At 42.4% G+C, this 14,342-nt stretch overlaps 1 protein-coding gene across 3 annotated transcripts in view; it reads left to right on the top strand.

Moving 5' to 3' along the window:
• The window catches only part of epha4b (eph receptor A4b), a 90,432-nt gene that overhangs the window by 26,353 nt on the left and 49,737 nt on the right, over positions 1–14,342 (top strand). The window lies entirely within an intron of this gene.

The following is a 14,342-nucleotide window of genomic DNA, read 5'->3' as shown; positions in this document are numbered from 1 at the left end:
GTTGTGTGTATGAGTAGGTGTGACTTTTAAAAAGCTCTGCGAGGAGAATTCTTGCAAAAAAAAAGGGAAGGAGTTGCTTTGAGGCGTCTTCTCTCTTTTTTTTTGTGTTTGTCAGAGTTGAATATCTAATTTTTGCTGCTGAGGTGTGTGTGTGTGTGTGTGTCTGTGTGAGAAAATGCTGATTGATGTGTGTTTCTGTCGTACAGGGGAGAGGAAAAGGTATGCCTTAGGAAGCAGATTATTGAATTGTAAAAACTGCAGATGGTTTGTGCTGTGTGTGTGTGTGTGTGTGTGTGTGTGTGTGTGTGTGTGTGTGTGTGTGTGTGTTTGTGTGTGTGTAGAAATGAGTGCACAAGTTGTATTGGATTCACGCCGTCACTTGTCCCCACAGGCTTACTCCCCTCCGAAAAAAGAAAATGGATTCTTAGATATTCATCACTGCAAACTTGGAAATCGGTGCACATAATGCAATCTCAGTTGTTTTGGAGATGCAGCTGCCTAGACACACAGAAAAACATGGCTGTTGGTCCTTAGAGACGGGCGAACAGAAGCTGTACTCTGCAGCCTGCAGGATGGTAATGTGCACAGATTGTGGCAGAACTCAGAGTGCATCTCAATCAAGAAACGCCGGCTGCTGAGCTGCTCGTCTGTCATGTCAAAATGAAACTGCCGTTATTTTACAGACAAACTCAATGCCTTTTTCTGTAACAACTTATATTTCATTGTGCATTAAAATGTCACATCATCTGCATTCAAACTCTATCGAAAGTCAGTCTGAAGCAGCAGAACAGCTTGACCTCAGTGATCTCCATGACCTCATCACTCTGCTCGATGAGTCTCATCACTCCACAGAGAATAAATAAAGAGATGTAAGCACCTTTAACAAGCTCGCTTTAGTGTGCGCGTTTGTGTGTGTGTGTGTGTGTGTGTGTGTGTGTGTGTGTGTTGCAGTCGTATCTCAAGGTAATTATTGTAGGTCAGAGGCCAGGAAATATATGCGTCTCCTGAATCTATTGTCACTCCAGATGTGCCTGTATATGATTGTGTGTGTGTGTGTGTGTGTGTGTGTGTGTGTGTGTGTGTGTGTGTGTGTGTGTGTGTGTGTGTGTGTGTGTGTGTGTGTGTGTGTGTGTGTGTGTGTGTGTGTGTGTGTGTAGGCTAAACGTGTGTCAAGTGTGTGTAGAGAAAAAAAGGACCTCAAAAGTCTTTGGTTATATTTTATTTGAAGGCTTATTTTCTGGCAGGGCAATTTTTCTGGAAACAATCAACGAACATTTTCCAACAACCTTTAATTCCTTCGTGCTAAATTGAAGCTTCTCCGCCTGCAGGGTTGTCTGCACCCACCTACTCGGTATTAGAAAAACATTCTTCTTAGGGATCTTAGGAAGGATTTGCATTGCAATGACATACAACGGAGAAAATCGCTGTCCCCCGCGTGTGTCAGCCTAACATATTTGTGAAACACTGTCAAATTCTCACAGTGGAAACCAGCTTCCTATTGTCGCAAATGAACGTGACGCCTGCACTTCTCCAGCCTGCACGTGCCCCCTCGTATTGTTCCCTTTTCTGCATCTCTAATCAGCCTGCTTTTACAGAGGCATGAGAGGACACGGAGAAGTACAACAACCCTTGGCGTCACACAATTACGTGTCCCTGAGAGAACAAGGGCCAGGCTTTTAAAGAGTCCTCTCAGCGCTCGGCGTCAGCACCAAACAAAAGGTTCCTGCCCTGACACATTCTGAAGGTTCTCCATAGGGAAAAACACACGCGGCTAATGCATTTGAATCACCCTCTCTCTCTCTCTCTCTCTCTGTCCTTTGCTGTTGCACAAAGAGATGAAGAGGTGAGGTAGGAGAGAGAGCTAGTGGGGGGGGGGGGGGGGGGGGGGGGGGGGGGGGGGGGGGGGGGGGGGGGGGGTGTGTAATCATCATCATGCAGGTGAACGAGCCTTTTAATGGACATTGTGCGTTGTTCTTTTTGTGTGCGGGTGTTTTCGTCTTTCTTTTCCATTTAGCTGCTCTGAAGCTCATTGTGTTCTTGTTGTGTGTGAATCTTCTCGTAGTGTTTCGGCCTCTTTAGCATCCTCTATTTGCCCCCCCCCCCCATCTCTCTCCCCCCTCTCTGTGTCCATGACTCTCTCTCTCTTTCTCACACGGTGTGAAGCGCTAATGGAATCATTACTAGCACCCGTGTGTTAGACAAACACCAGACACCTCCAATTACAGCCCTTTTTCCCACAATCTCTGCCTCTTTCTCCCGTCCTCTCTGTTATTTTCTAACCTTGCTCTGGTTTCTGCTTCTATAATGGAACTGTCCCCCCCCCCCCCCCACTACAAGCCCCCCATTTTCGCTCATCACCCACCCTTTCTAATGCTGTCTTCCTTTTTCACCTCACCATTTTTCCTTCTGTCCTCTTCCCTCTCTCCTCCTCGTCTTCCTTTCAGGCCCTCATCTCCTCTGTCTGCACTCGTTAAACATTTATAGATCACGGTTCATCTTTCCCTTTTCTATTTTCCCACCCTGTGCTTAGCTCCTATTCCCACTTAGTGTGTTAAACGTGTATATGTTTTAATGTTGTAAACGTTAGACAATTGATTAGAATTAATCAGGGGAATTGTTTTATGACACAAAGGGTTGTTGCACACATAGAAAGCGGGATGTTCAGTGGTAAGTTACTAACTATTAAAGAGGGAATTATGTCATTCATGGGAAATGTAGTCTTTGTTTTGAGACACTGAAAAGACAGTTTTTGAGTATAGTACCTTTCATCCTGACAGTGATGGTGTGACAGAGATACAATACCAAGACATCATAAACCAGTTATCAATAAGACATATTCATATTGTGAAAAAGATAACACAGCTATCACTCTCAGATAATTCCTCAAAAATGTCTAAATTCCCTAAGTCGCATCTGGCTCCAAAACCCATTACTAGAAGAACAGGTCACATACAAATAGTTTTTTTTGTTGATTTTAAAGTTATGTATCTTAAATATGTGATATTCCTTGAAATAAACTGTGCAGTCTTGAATTTGTCTATAATTGGTATCCATACCACTGATCCTGTTAGGGGTCATGGAGGACGGGTGATGGGGTACACCCTGGGCAGGTCACCATGATTTGTAGCTGCAGGCTTCATTCAGACAGGGAGTGTGTTGTTGGGACTATTTTTAGCGGCAGATTAATACAATATTGGTGCTCTATTTAGTATCTACACAGCAGGAGAGCAAATGTGGGGTTAACTTTAAACTGTGCCCATATTCCATGTCATTGAGGAGACATGGCAACCAGAGCAGCAGTGTGGTGTTGTCTTTTCATTGTTGACAAAAAACAAATAGCGATAACTTATAAAAGTCCTTCAATTTCCAAATATCCAGCATACATATACATATTTATTCAATGTCTTTTTTTAATATACCTACTGTTTTCAATTTCTGTGAAATCTAGTGTGTCTACTGCAGCTCTGATCGCTCTGCATCCTCATCTGCTCCGTCACTAGTAGAGTTACATAATCTCTCTCTCTCCTATTCAAACTCAAACTCTCTCTCTCTGTCACTTACATTTGCACAGCCTCGTCTCTCTCCACCCCATGCAGAGGCCTCTGTCTGTAAAGCCAACACCCCCTCCCCCCCTCCCCCTCCCAAACTCGCCCTGTCCACTCCCTACTTGCTCTCTCTCTTTCTCTCTATACTTCTGTTCAATCTAACCCGTCCATTTCCACCTCACACACCCTCGCCCGCCCCTGCTGTCTGTCTGTCTCACAGCTGGTAGGGGATGTAGTGAATTCTCCTCTCAAAACCTCTCCTGCTTTAAGCCCAAGGGGTACATGCTGAAGGGCAGGAGTGTGTGTGTCCTGTCCTTCTATGTGTGTGTCTGACAGCACCAATTACTGCCTCAGATGCCTCAGATGCCGGGGAGATGGAGGAGAAAGAGTGGAGCAGGACAGACACCTGTCACCTCAACACAACTTCTCTCGCCCTTGTCTCATCTCTCTCTCTTTCACAGCAGGCTGAAGGAATATAGGTCAGCATCGCATGTCCGTCTATACCTGTCTAACAGTCGGCCGTTTCTTCGCATTCATTTGTCTGTTTGATACAGACAATAAAAAGATCTTAGCTTACAAGAGGGACTTTTCAGTCACACCCGGCTCCTCATACTGACTCCACTTAGCTCTCCTGCTGTTCTTTTCACTTCTCAAATTGGACAGAAACCAGAGTGTGAATCACTGAGGAACGAGTCCAACCTGCATCCCATCCACTATGAATTGTCTCGTCAACTATGTGTTTTGTTTGGAACGTGTAAAGACAGAGACAATAGAATTTTGGACAGCTACAAATTGGGAATAGTACATCACGTTAATTCAGATTATGTTCTTACTTGCTTGGTATGACAGTGAGATGACTGCATTACAGGAATAGTTCCACAATTACATAGACACTGTTATAGTAAAGCCCATTTTTACAGTTTTGTGCATAATTGAATGAATAACAGTTTCCTTTAAGCTCATAAAAAAAAATCTGTTTTATTATGGGTCATTTCCATTTGTATGTATCATTGCTCGTTAAATGAAAATGCTCAACTTTAAAGCAGCCATCGAATATAGAAAATGTGTGTGCATGAAGAGATTGTTGCAGTCGTTGTGTACACATTTGTGAATTTTGGACCGCTGCCAGGTTTGTCTTAAATAAGCTTGAAAGCGATTCAAATGAAAGTATGCAAATGTTTTTCATTGCGGTTAGGACGGTTTCAAGGGTGAGTAAGAAAGCAAAGCCTTTAAAGGACAGATCACCATGTGCTTATTTGTTAATTTAGTTAAGACTTTGACGACTAGATTGCTGACACTCAAAAGTGGAAGAAACTGTCAGCCTGGCTCTATTCACAGTAAAGAAAATGAACCTTGATGCCCCTCCAAAGCTGACTAAATAAAACCATATATTCCATTACACTTGCAATAATTCAGTGTAAAACAACCTGTTTCAATGTTACCAATTCTTTTGGAACATTTCTTGGCCATGTGCAGTCGTATACTGAAGTCATGTTTTTACAGTTGGGTTGCCAGATTTTGCAGCACTGTACCTGTACAGAGATCAAAACCCAAAATCTGTGCTCACTGACTGTATCTGGCAACTTCAGTGCAAAGGAGTGAACTATGGGCCAGATGATGAATGTTGAGTTATTCCTTTAAGGCATAGCCATGTAACCCTTAAAGCCAGGAAAACATCACACAGCTTTAGCTCCTTACTCACTCCAAACCCCATTTGACCACAACTATGAGATCATAACTTTTGGGCGGGATAACAGAGTGCTGTTCAATGTCATTTTCAGGAGCGGGAAAAAAAAAAGGAGTTTTTTTTTGGAAATGGTGCTGAACTGATGAAGGGGAATTTGGCTTTCTGTCTGCCCAGCGACGCGATCAAAGGCTTGTGCTCAGCCATTCAGACGATCAGACCCGACTGTGACCACCGCACAGCAGGAGACCATTTATTTTTATAGGTTGTGTTTGTTCTCTGCTAGAAAACTTACACTTTGTGCAGAAAAATGAAAGTTATGCCATGCATATCCTCCGGTAGGGGCTCAATCAGGATGAACTCAAGTCTATGACCACTCATGTGTAAAAGTACGACAGAAACACTCTCTAAAACACACAGAGACACACACAATAGACTTTTATATCTCATAAGAGGATTGCAGCCTGTGTTCATAATGAAAGGTTTGAGCAGTGAACAGATGTAGGGAAATGCTAATCTTCACACCTGTGAAAGAGATTGAGCTCACTTACAGAGGGTTCTGCATGTGTGTGTGTGTGTGTGTGTGTGTGTGTGTGTGTGTGTGAGTGAGTGTGCGTGTGTGAGTATAGTGCGTGTGCGCGTGTGTGTTGAAAGCTCAGTTGGGAATCTGCTTTTCTTTATTGCATCTCCAACACAGAGGTCGATCTCTGCCTCTAGCCTTGCAGCAGAGGTGTGTTCTCGTGTGTGTGTGTGTGTGTGCGTGCGTGGTGTGTGTGTGTGTGTGTGTGTGTGTGTGTGTGTGTGTGTGTGTGTGTGTGTGTGTGTGTGTGTGTCTAGTCTGTAAAGTGAGCATTTTAATGTTGATCACACACAGACTTTTGAAGGTCAAGAGCTCCCTCCTGCATGGGGTATGTTCACACATACGCACACACACACACATTTTAATTTCTTTGCTCTTCTCTTAGTGGCAGCTCAGGGAGCTCGAGTGTGTGAAAGTGCAAGTAGGAACGGAGTGGGTGGCTAACAGACGGATTTGGACAACATGTCAAGAGATTTTAGTGTGTGTACAGTCCATGCATGTGTGTGTACGTACACTGTTCAGGTCAGGCATTAGAACGTTAAGCTGTTGAAGTGTCAGGCAGTGGGGTGTCATTACTAACCAGATGTTCTTAAAGGACCAATAGATATATGGGCTCAGTAAAGGCCGGTCATCTCTGCCTCTTACCTGTCCTGCTGCCACACGCTTTGTCGTCTTCTCATTTAGTGGTTAATGGTCGCCATGTTTTTATTCCATTTCTAACCTCTATCACTTCCCCCTCACATGTCCCTCCTAAACTCCATCCCTATTCCCTTTCCCTCTCTCTCATCTCCTCGCTTTTGTGTTCGAATAAATGACACACACAATCACAAAAAGCTTATACCTTCTACACACCATAGTCCCCATTTACATACCCACACAGCGCTGACCCAGATAATGTCTTTTCACACGGAGCCTCCCAGCTCAGCTCAGCTCTCTCGCCATGGCCGATTGCTCGCCAGACGTACGCTGTAGCCAAAAGCCACCTTAGCCCCAGTAAGTATTAGCCACAGCGAAAAACTCGGGGACTTGGAGTAGGACCTCGTATGGCTCAGCAGAGTCTAGTGCAGTGGGTTGAGCTGTGAGAACAAACCCTCAGAGAAAAGCAGCAAAAAGCAGGCCAAGGACTGAGAAACAGTTAATGCATGTTTCAGCTCCTCATGTCCTTATATAGCACGATTCCCCACAGGCAGCGCAGAAAGAGAGAGAGAAAAGAGGTGTAGGAGGGAGAGTTTGTCTCCTTTGGGTACAGTTGCTATTAATTGGCTGTGTTCCATATGCTCAGGGATAAACACATGTGCACTCATGGGAAAGTTCATCATTTTCATAATGCCATAGTGTTGAATGAGTGTTGAGTTTGCTCCACTTAAGATCTGACGCTTCTGAGAAAGGTGCATGTGTTTGAGAGGCGTGCAGGCAGCCAGCGGCTCCGCAGAACAGGAAACACAGGAACAGGAAGGCAGCCGTTGACCCCTTCCCTCCTCATCCGCCCCCCCCCCCCCACCCCCTTTCTTTCTACTTTATGGATAGCTTCCAGATGTACGATCACCCTGTCACACTGATTGGGCCCACCGATGCACAGGCATTATTGCACAGCCCCGAAAACACTATGTGCAGATGTAGCAGCACTCAAATTTGTCCAATTTATTGCTGCTTTTGTTTGCAGTACAGCTGCACTATTGTTATACATCCTCCCCAAAAAAAAAAAAACATTCAGAAAATTCAAATGGACGTCTGAGCTCCAGTCGGCCAGAACGAAGGATGACTACAGAGACTGGGATGAAAGATATGACAGATTACAGCCAATTAGACAAGCGACTATACAGCCGTGATGAAGTTGTAGATGGAAACACTTTGGATATGAAGCTTAACACACCTGCAAGAAGATATCTTCTTGTAATTAAAGTGATTTGTACATGTGCAGAAGAGAATGCATGAGTAAGAAGGGACAGGTGCCAGTGTCCTGAAAACAACAGGAAGTTAGTTATTGCATTTTTTTTGCCGGCTGTCAGCAGCCGGAGCTGCAGCAGAGGCCGTCTCAGCTCATGGAGGCTATTAAGAGAATTTAAAACCCTTGGTGTTTGACTGACACTTGTATTGAAAATCCTACTCTGTAACTGATTTATTATAACTCAGTAATATCCAACTGACTAAATGCACAGAAGTTTACCTTCAGTATGACTTGCATTTCCTGTACTGTATAAATCATTAACCGATGTCTGTGAGAAAAAATTGCCTAGAAATCAGAGAAACAAAATGCTCCCAATAACCTCCCAAAGAACTTACAAGGGAAGTGTCACGTTTTCTTCAATATTATCCTTTGACCGTCGTCTTTGTTAAAGGAGCTGCAGCTGTACAGAAGAGAAAGCTCATAACTTATTCAGCATGCTTGAAATGATGTCAAGTTGACCACAAGTTGTTGTCTTCATTTCGTCCGAGGGGCAACCTAATGCAAACTTTTTCCCACGTTTACTCGCACTGGTTTCTTACTTTCTGTTGACATACAAATTTCTGTGTATTATACCTGCATAGCTCACATTGCTTCTATTAATATTGTCACACATATTAATTAAACCAACAGTTTACAAGCCATTTAAGCATACAACTTTTATTTGCTCACTTCTTGTACAAAATCACGCTCCTTTATATCCATAATTTAGCAAAATTCCACATTATTTATTCACCATCAGTCTATACATGGCTACAAAATAATAGTAATTAATATTATTTAACTATAACAAATGTGTATATAAAGATACACACAAATTATAGATTACATTTATAGATAGATAGTACGATGCACTCATTTATGTCTTGTGTATCAGACTGTTATTGCATGAACATTTTATTGTATTACCAATGACTTTAAATGTTATTTTTGTGCCTGGAAAAAAAAAGGATTTACTTTTAAAAAAAAACTCAAAAACATGACCGTTGTGAAACCAGAAGATGTAAATTGTAAATCCTACCTATCGATGGGTGATTGAAGCTGTATTTTACACATTTATTTGACCATAAAAAGTAGAAGCGTTCATCATTTTAAGAGAAGCTGAACAAACATGAGCCCACCCCAAAAAAAAGTGTCAGATATCATACATTCATGACCCTCTCTCTCTCTGCAGCGTGATTAACCAGCTGGTTTCATTCATCAGAATGCTGTCATCATCCCTGATGTCTGTGAGTGTCATTACCTTTCAAGGCTGCTTCCAAAGCAGATATGCTCATAGATCTGATGCTGCTGTCAATATTTAATTGTCATATAAAGCTCCTGCAGTCCTGAATGGTGCAGGTTTTTTTTATTACTGCGTGACAGCACAAAAGGTACACAGAGAAGCAATATTCCCAAAGTGGACGCTTTTGTGTGTGACACCCTTGACTTCCTGAATGGATGCCGTGGTGTCAAGGAAGTGTGTAAGAAGAGCACAACTTTATTCATATACTGTCTCTGTAAGGTGGAAGATGGCACTTAATGACACACACACACAATTTTGATGTACAGATATACATTAGCTCTCATCAAAGCATACACACACACACACACACACACACACACATATACACACACCATCTATAGACAACAATCAGATGTTCTTTTTCTTGGCATCTCATCTGCTTTTGTGTTTGTCTGAAGTGCGTATCATCTCCTGTGAATCAGAATCATAGAAACGCAGATGTTTCCTGCTATCATCAGTACGACAAAGTCCAACTCTGCCTGTCTAAAGTTTAAAGATAAGAGAAACATTTGTGGAGTACATCCAGCTGCAACCTCTGGAGATACAAAATGAAGCTGTTCTGGGAAGTGCAAAATCCTGCAGTTCATCAAGTGTCCCCTAGAGGCTGGCTGCAGAAACCCTGGAAGTCACTTACACACCCATGTGTTTTGACTTTATGAAGGATAAGAGTTATTTACAATAAGGTGTGTAGCTGACCTGACTGACAGCCGGGCGCAGTGTAGTTGTTTCTTAGGGGGCGTAAGACCCGCCTCAGCTACAGCTCTCAGCCTGTGGTTAGGTTGACTGAAAGTTAGGCTGAGACAGCATTTCCAGCATGGCGACTGCCTTCCAAAGCCCTCTGCAGTAACAGATGGGTGATGCCACTCAGACTTCATCCAGTTTATTTACAGTATTCACTATTTACAGTCTATGGGTACGAGTATGTAAATGTGTGTGTGTGTGTGTGTGTGTGTGTGTGTGTGTGTGTGTGTTTGTATGAGTGAGTGACACAGAGTAAAAGGCACGGGGCTCTCCTTCTCTCCTCAGCCTGAGAATGAATTATTGAGAGTGATGAACTGAAAATAACGTTGGTGAGGAAAGGAGGAACACTCCTCCCACACACACTCTGCCCGTCACGGGGCCGGACCATGCCAGCACGTTTATTGCTGTAGCATATACGTGAGTGTAAGTGTGTGTGTGTGTGTGTGTGTGTGTGTATCCTGGGAAATAAGATGTGTGTGTTTGTGTAAAGTGTGTTGTTGGTTTTATGTAAGTATGTATGTTTAAAGTTACCTGTGTGTCAGGGGAGGTCATGTGTGTGGTTATAAGAAAGGCTTAAAGCTGTGTATGTAGACTGATCTGAGCTTGTGTGCACGTGTGTGTGTGTGTGTGTGTGTGTGTGTGTGTGTGTGTGTGTATATATGTGTGTGGGGCTTTGAATTTGTGTGAATTTGTGTAAAAGCAGAAAGTGAATCGATGTGTCTCTCTGGCTTTTTATCCTGATAACAAAACAGGCAGACACAGAATAAGTTATTCAGACTGCGAGCCAAACTCCCAACAGACATGTTCTATAGGCCTGTCATGCCCCTCTCTCTCTCTCTCTCTCTATCTCTCTCTCTCTCTCTCTCTCTCTCTCTCTCTGTGTCTCCCCCCCCCCCCCCCCTCCTTGCTCTGTTCCTTGTCCATGTCCCTCAGAAACACACATGCACCTGGTATCTATTTAATCTGTTTTTAGACTTGAAGGATAATCATCCCGGTTCAAAATTAGTGAGCTATCAACTTGGGTTACCACCAGAAAAAGTGTGTGTGTGGATGTGTGTTTGCTTTAATTGTACTGAAATTGAGCTCTCTCGCTCTCCCTCCTTCACTCTGATTTTTTTTAAGGATTTGTGTGTGTATGTGTGTATGTGTCTGTCAGCCAGAGAGTAAATATTTTTGCAGGAGCTTTAGAGAAGGTCAGGGTCAACGTATGACAGACAGCCCACTGGGAAATAAGACACACATACAAAAGGCAGACACACACACACACACGCGCGCATACACACACGCACACACAAAGTAGTTGTGAACACAAACAAGAGATGGCCAGAATGGAAGCCAGAAAATACAGATAGGACAGAGACAGATATGTGGAAATAGAGAGACATGATGATAAACAGAGAGTTATATAGAGACAGACAGACGGAGAGAGATAGAGACAAACGGAGAAAAGACAGAGATGGACAGAATGAGGAGAAGGACGAGCTTCATCCTGGAGTTCCTCTTGGCCGCTCACTGTAATTGGCTGGTATCCAGAGGACAGAGAGTAGATCAGGAAGCCTGAGTGTACTCATGTGCTTCATGTACTGAACATCACAAACCATTTCATATCCGCTCTGTGTGTGTGTGTGTGTGTGTGTGCGTGTGATTGTGTTTGTATGGGTCAGAGAAGTAATAAGATGCTGTAAACACAGTAAGGGTCTGTCCTGAGGTGTCAGTCATGGAGGCCTGTGTCCTCAGTTTGCCCGGACATGCCTCATATCTCTCACATCAGCGCTGCATCCATGGGATTCCACCTCCTCTTCCTCTAACAAAAGTCTTACAGACGAAAATAATTGCTTCTGCTGTATATAGAGCCATACATCATAGTTTAAACACAAAACTATGTAAGAAATAAAGCATGACTATTAAAAATCTTCAGGTTATGCATCATTCGGGGGCTCTTTTCTTTCCCCTGACTGGTTACCTTCCTGGGCAAACAATAGGATCTGAAATGGATTGACATTTTAGAAAATCACCTTTAATAAGTCTGACCTGCTGTTTTTTTTGACAAAAGAAGAGAAATGTTGATTATGTTCGCTAGTGTCTTGTAAATTTACTGAAAATATTAAAGTTCTCCTTATAAAAGCATTTCTTTTGCTGGGGATCAGGAAAACCAATTAGTTTAAAATGTGTTGAAAACAGTTTTAGAGCCTTTTTCTTCCTGCCAGTTGTAGAATTCAAGAAGGGAAATATTCAATCTTTTGATTTGTGGACTAGAAAAGGATGAAGCATACCGATAATACCATGAGTCTTAAATACTAGCATCACAAAGCTAGTTCAGGTCGGCTTGCCTTCCATTGCCGTCTGTTTGAGGGTAGAAAAATATCAACATGACCTTAACCAGCTCTTTAAAAAACACACCATGTCCTTTTATTCTAAATGTCTTATTTAAATGACAAACCTGCATAAATCCGCACAGCTACGCTAAGTAGAACTGTAGTAAAAATGAAGTATGCTGCAGACCGTTTTGGAGATAATTTAAGTGTTTCAATTTAAAAGCACTAATTAGTATTTCTTATGGGACCCTGTTATGTTCATAAGTCCATACATAAAGTGTTTTATGGTTTTGAAAATAACTTTTCTGAACTGTTTTTTATGATTCCATTACAAAGAATAACTTCCAGAGTTTGGCCAGCACAGATAACTTTATAATCTTTAAAGAGCTCATTCTCTGCCAGCTGAGTAATTAATGATGTTTTTTTAAGTTTCTCAAAATAATCCATGAGCAGTGAAGTTAATGATTTAACAGAGAAAGCTTGATGATACTTTAGTTGGTGTTATTACAGCAAATGAGGCTTCTCCAATAAATCCCTTCTGTAAGGGTTACATGTGTATTGTGTGTAGATAGTGAGTAAGTAAATGATGGCTATATTTTGCAGTTACAGACTGATGGCTTTAGTATTTATATGTAGTGTTGTGGGAATAATCATTGCAGTGCAGGGTTGTTGTTCCTTCTGAGTGAAAAATATGAGTTTAATATGAATTAAACAAATCCTCATATCAGAAAAAGGAAGAGCAGATGTTTGATTAAACAGTTAAACAATCTCTGACTGAAATGTGAATACTCATGTCTATGTGTGTGTGTGTGTGTGTGTGTGTGTGTGTGTGTGTGTGTCTGTGTGTGTGTGTTTCACAGGATTAGTAGTAATGGGGAACATTACGGTGTTAAAGGTTGTATGAACTCCGATTAGGGATTAGAGGTTCTCAGCAGGGGGGCGGACTCTGATGCTGACATCTCTATTTGAACCAAATCTCGTCATGAAAGCACACAAACACACACACACAAACACACACACACACACACACACACACACACACACACACACACACACATTACTGACACTTATCAACAGGCTGAAATTGTTGAAATCACAGACTAATCAAATAAAGCCCCAAGTGTCAAACATTTAAAAGATGCTTACACAGAAGATCAATTGATTAAAGTTTGTGTTCTCATTTAAAAATAATTCATATACTGAAATATCCATGGGCATATAATGATTTTTAACAGGTAAATCTTTACAGTCAAAATATCAATCGTCATTTGTTTTGATAAATTGGCTCCACAATCCCTACACCTCAAACTGAAGTTACTAACGAGATGACACTTAACATGTCAGCCAAACAAACTCTGTACTTTTATATAGTACAATAGTGTATTTTTTTTGTATATTTTCACTAAGTTAGCTAAGCATGAAAACATGTCAAGTCAAGCGACAACATGTTTCACGGGAGTGTACACATTAGCACAAACACACACAAACAAACACACGTACAGACACGACCCTGGCGGCCGTAAAGGACGTCAGATTCAATCTCATCAGATTTCTCCACTGATGCTTGATGTATCAATTTTTAAGTAGCTCACCTCAACTAACGCCGGGGCAGCCTCCACACACCACACTAACACACACACACACACACACACACACACACACCACACACACACACACACACACACACACACACACAGGCTGCGCTGTGCGCCAGGATCTGTGGCACTCGAGGGGTACTAGAAGGTTTCTATCTTGAAAGCCTGTTGCCATGGTGACTATTATGGAGCTCATCTCCTGTGGGCCAGCAAGCTTTACACAACTTCCCCTCTGAAAAGAACACACTCACACACACTCACTATACCCCCCAACCCGTCAACAAACACACACAGAGTTCTCTCGTCTTTCGGCCCTTTATTGTGACGCCGGCGGGGAGCCAATGTTTGACTTGAAGCGAGTGCACGAGAAAGCAAAAGAAGAGAGCAATTAACAGTTAAACTAGCAAGAGCAACAAAAAGCAAAAGAGGGGGAGAGGAGAAGGCCCCCAGTCATGCAGAGGAAGTGTTTGTTTCAGAAAAGTGCAGCTGATGGGATTTTGAAAATGTACAAATAGGCCGAGTGACACGCAATTTGCATGTAATGATTTAGACTTACAGATTTCAGGTTTTTCATGTCTGTTGAATCAGTACAGACACTTCTCAACTTTTGAAAACTCTCAGGCACAGTCAAAAGCGTCTGCGTTTCAAACAT

This window comes from Labrus bergylta, chromosome 4 (genome assembly GCF_963930695.1).
Source record: "Labrus bergylta chromosome 4, fLabBer1.1, whole genome shotgun sequence".
Classification (NCBI taxonomy): Eukaryota; Metazoa; Chordata; class Actinopteri; order Labriformes; family Labridae; genus Labrus; species Labrus bergylta.
The sequence above is the reverse complement of the archived record's forward strand: the minus strand, read 5'-3'. Positions and strand labels throughout refer to the sequence as shown.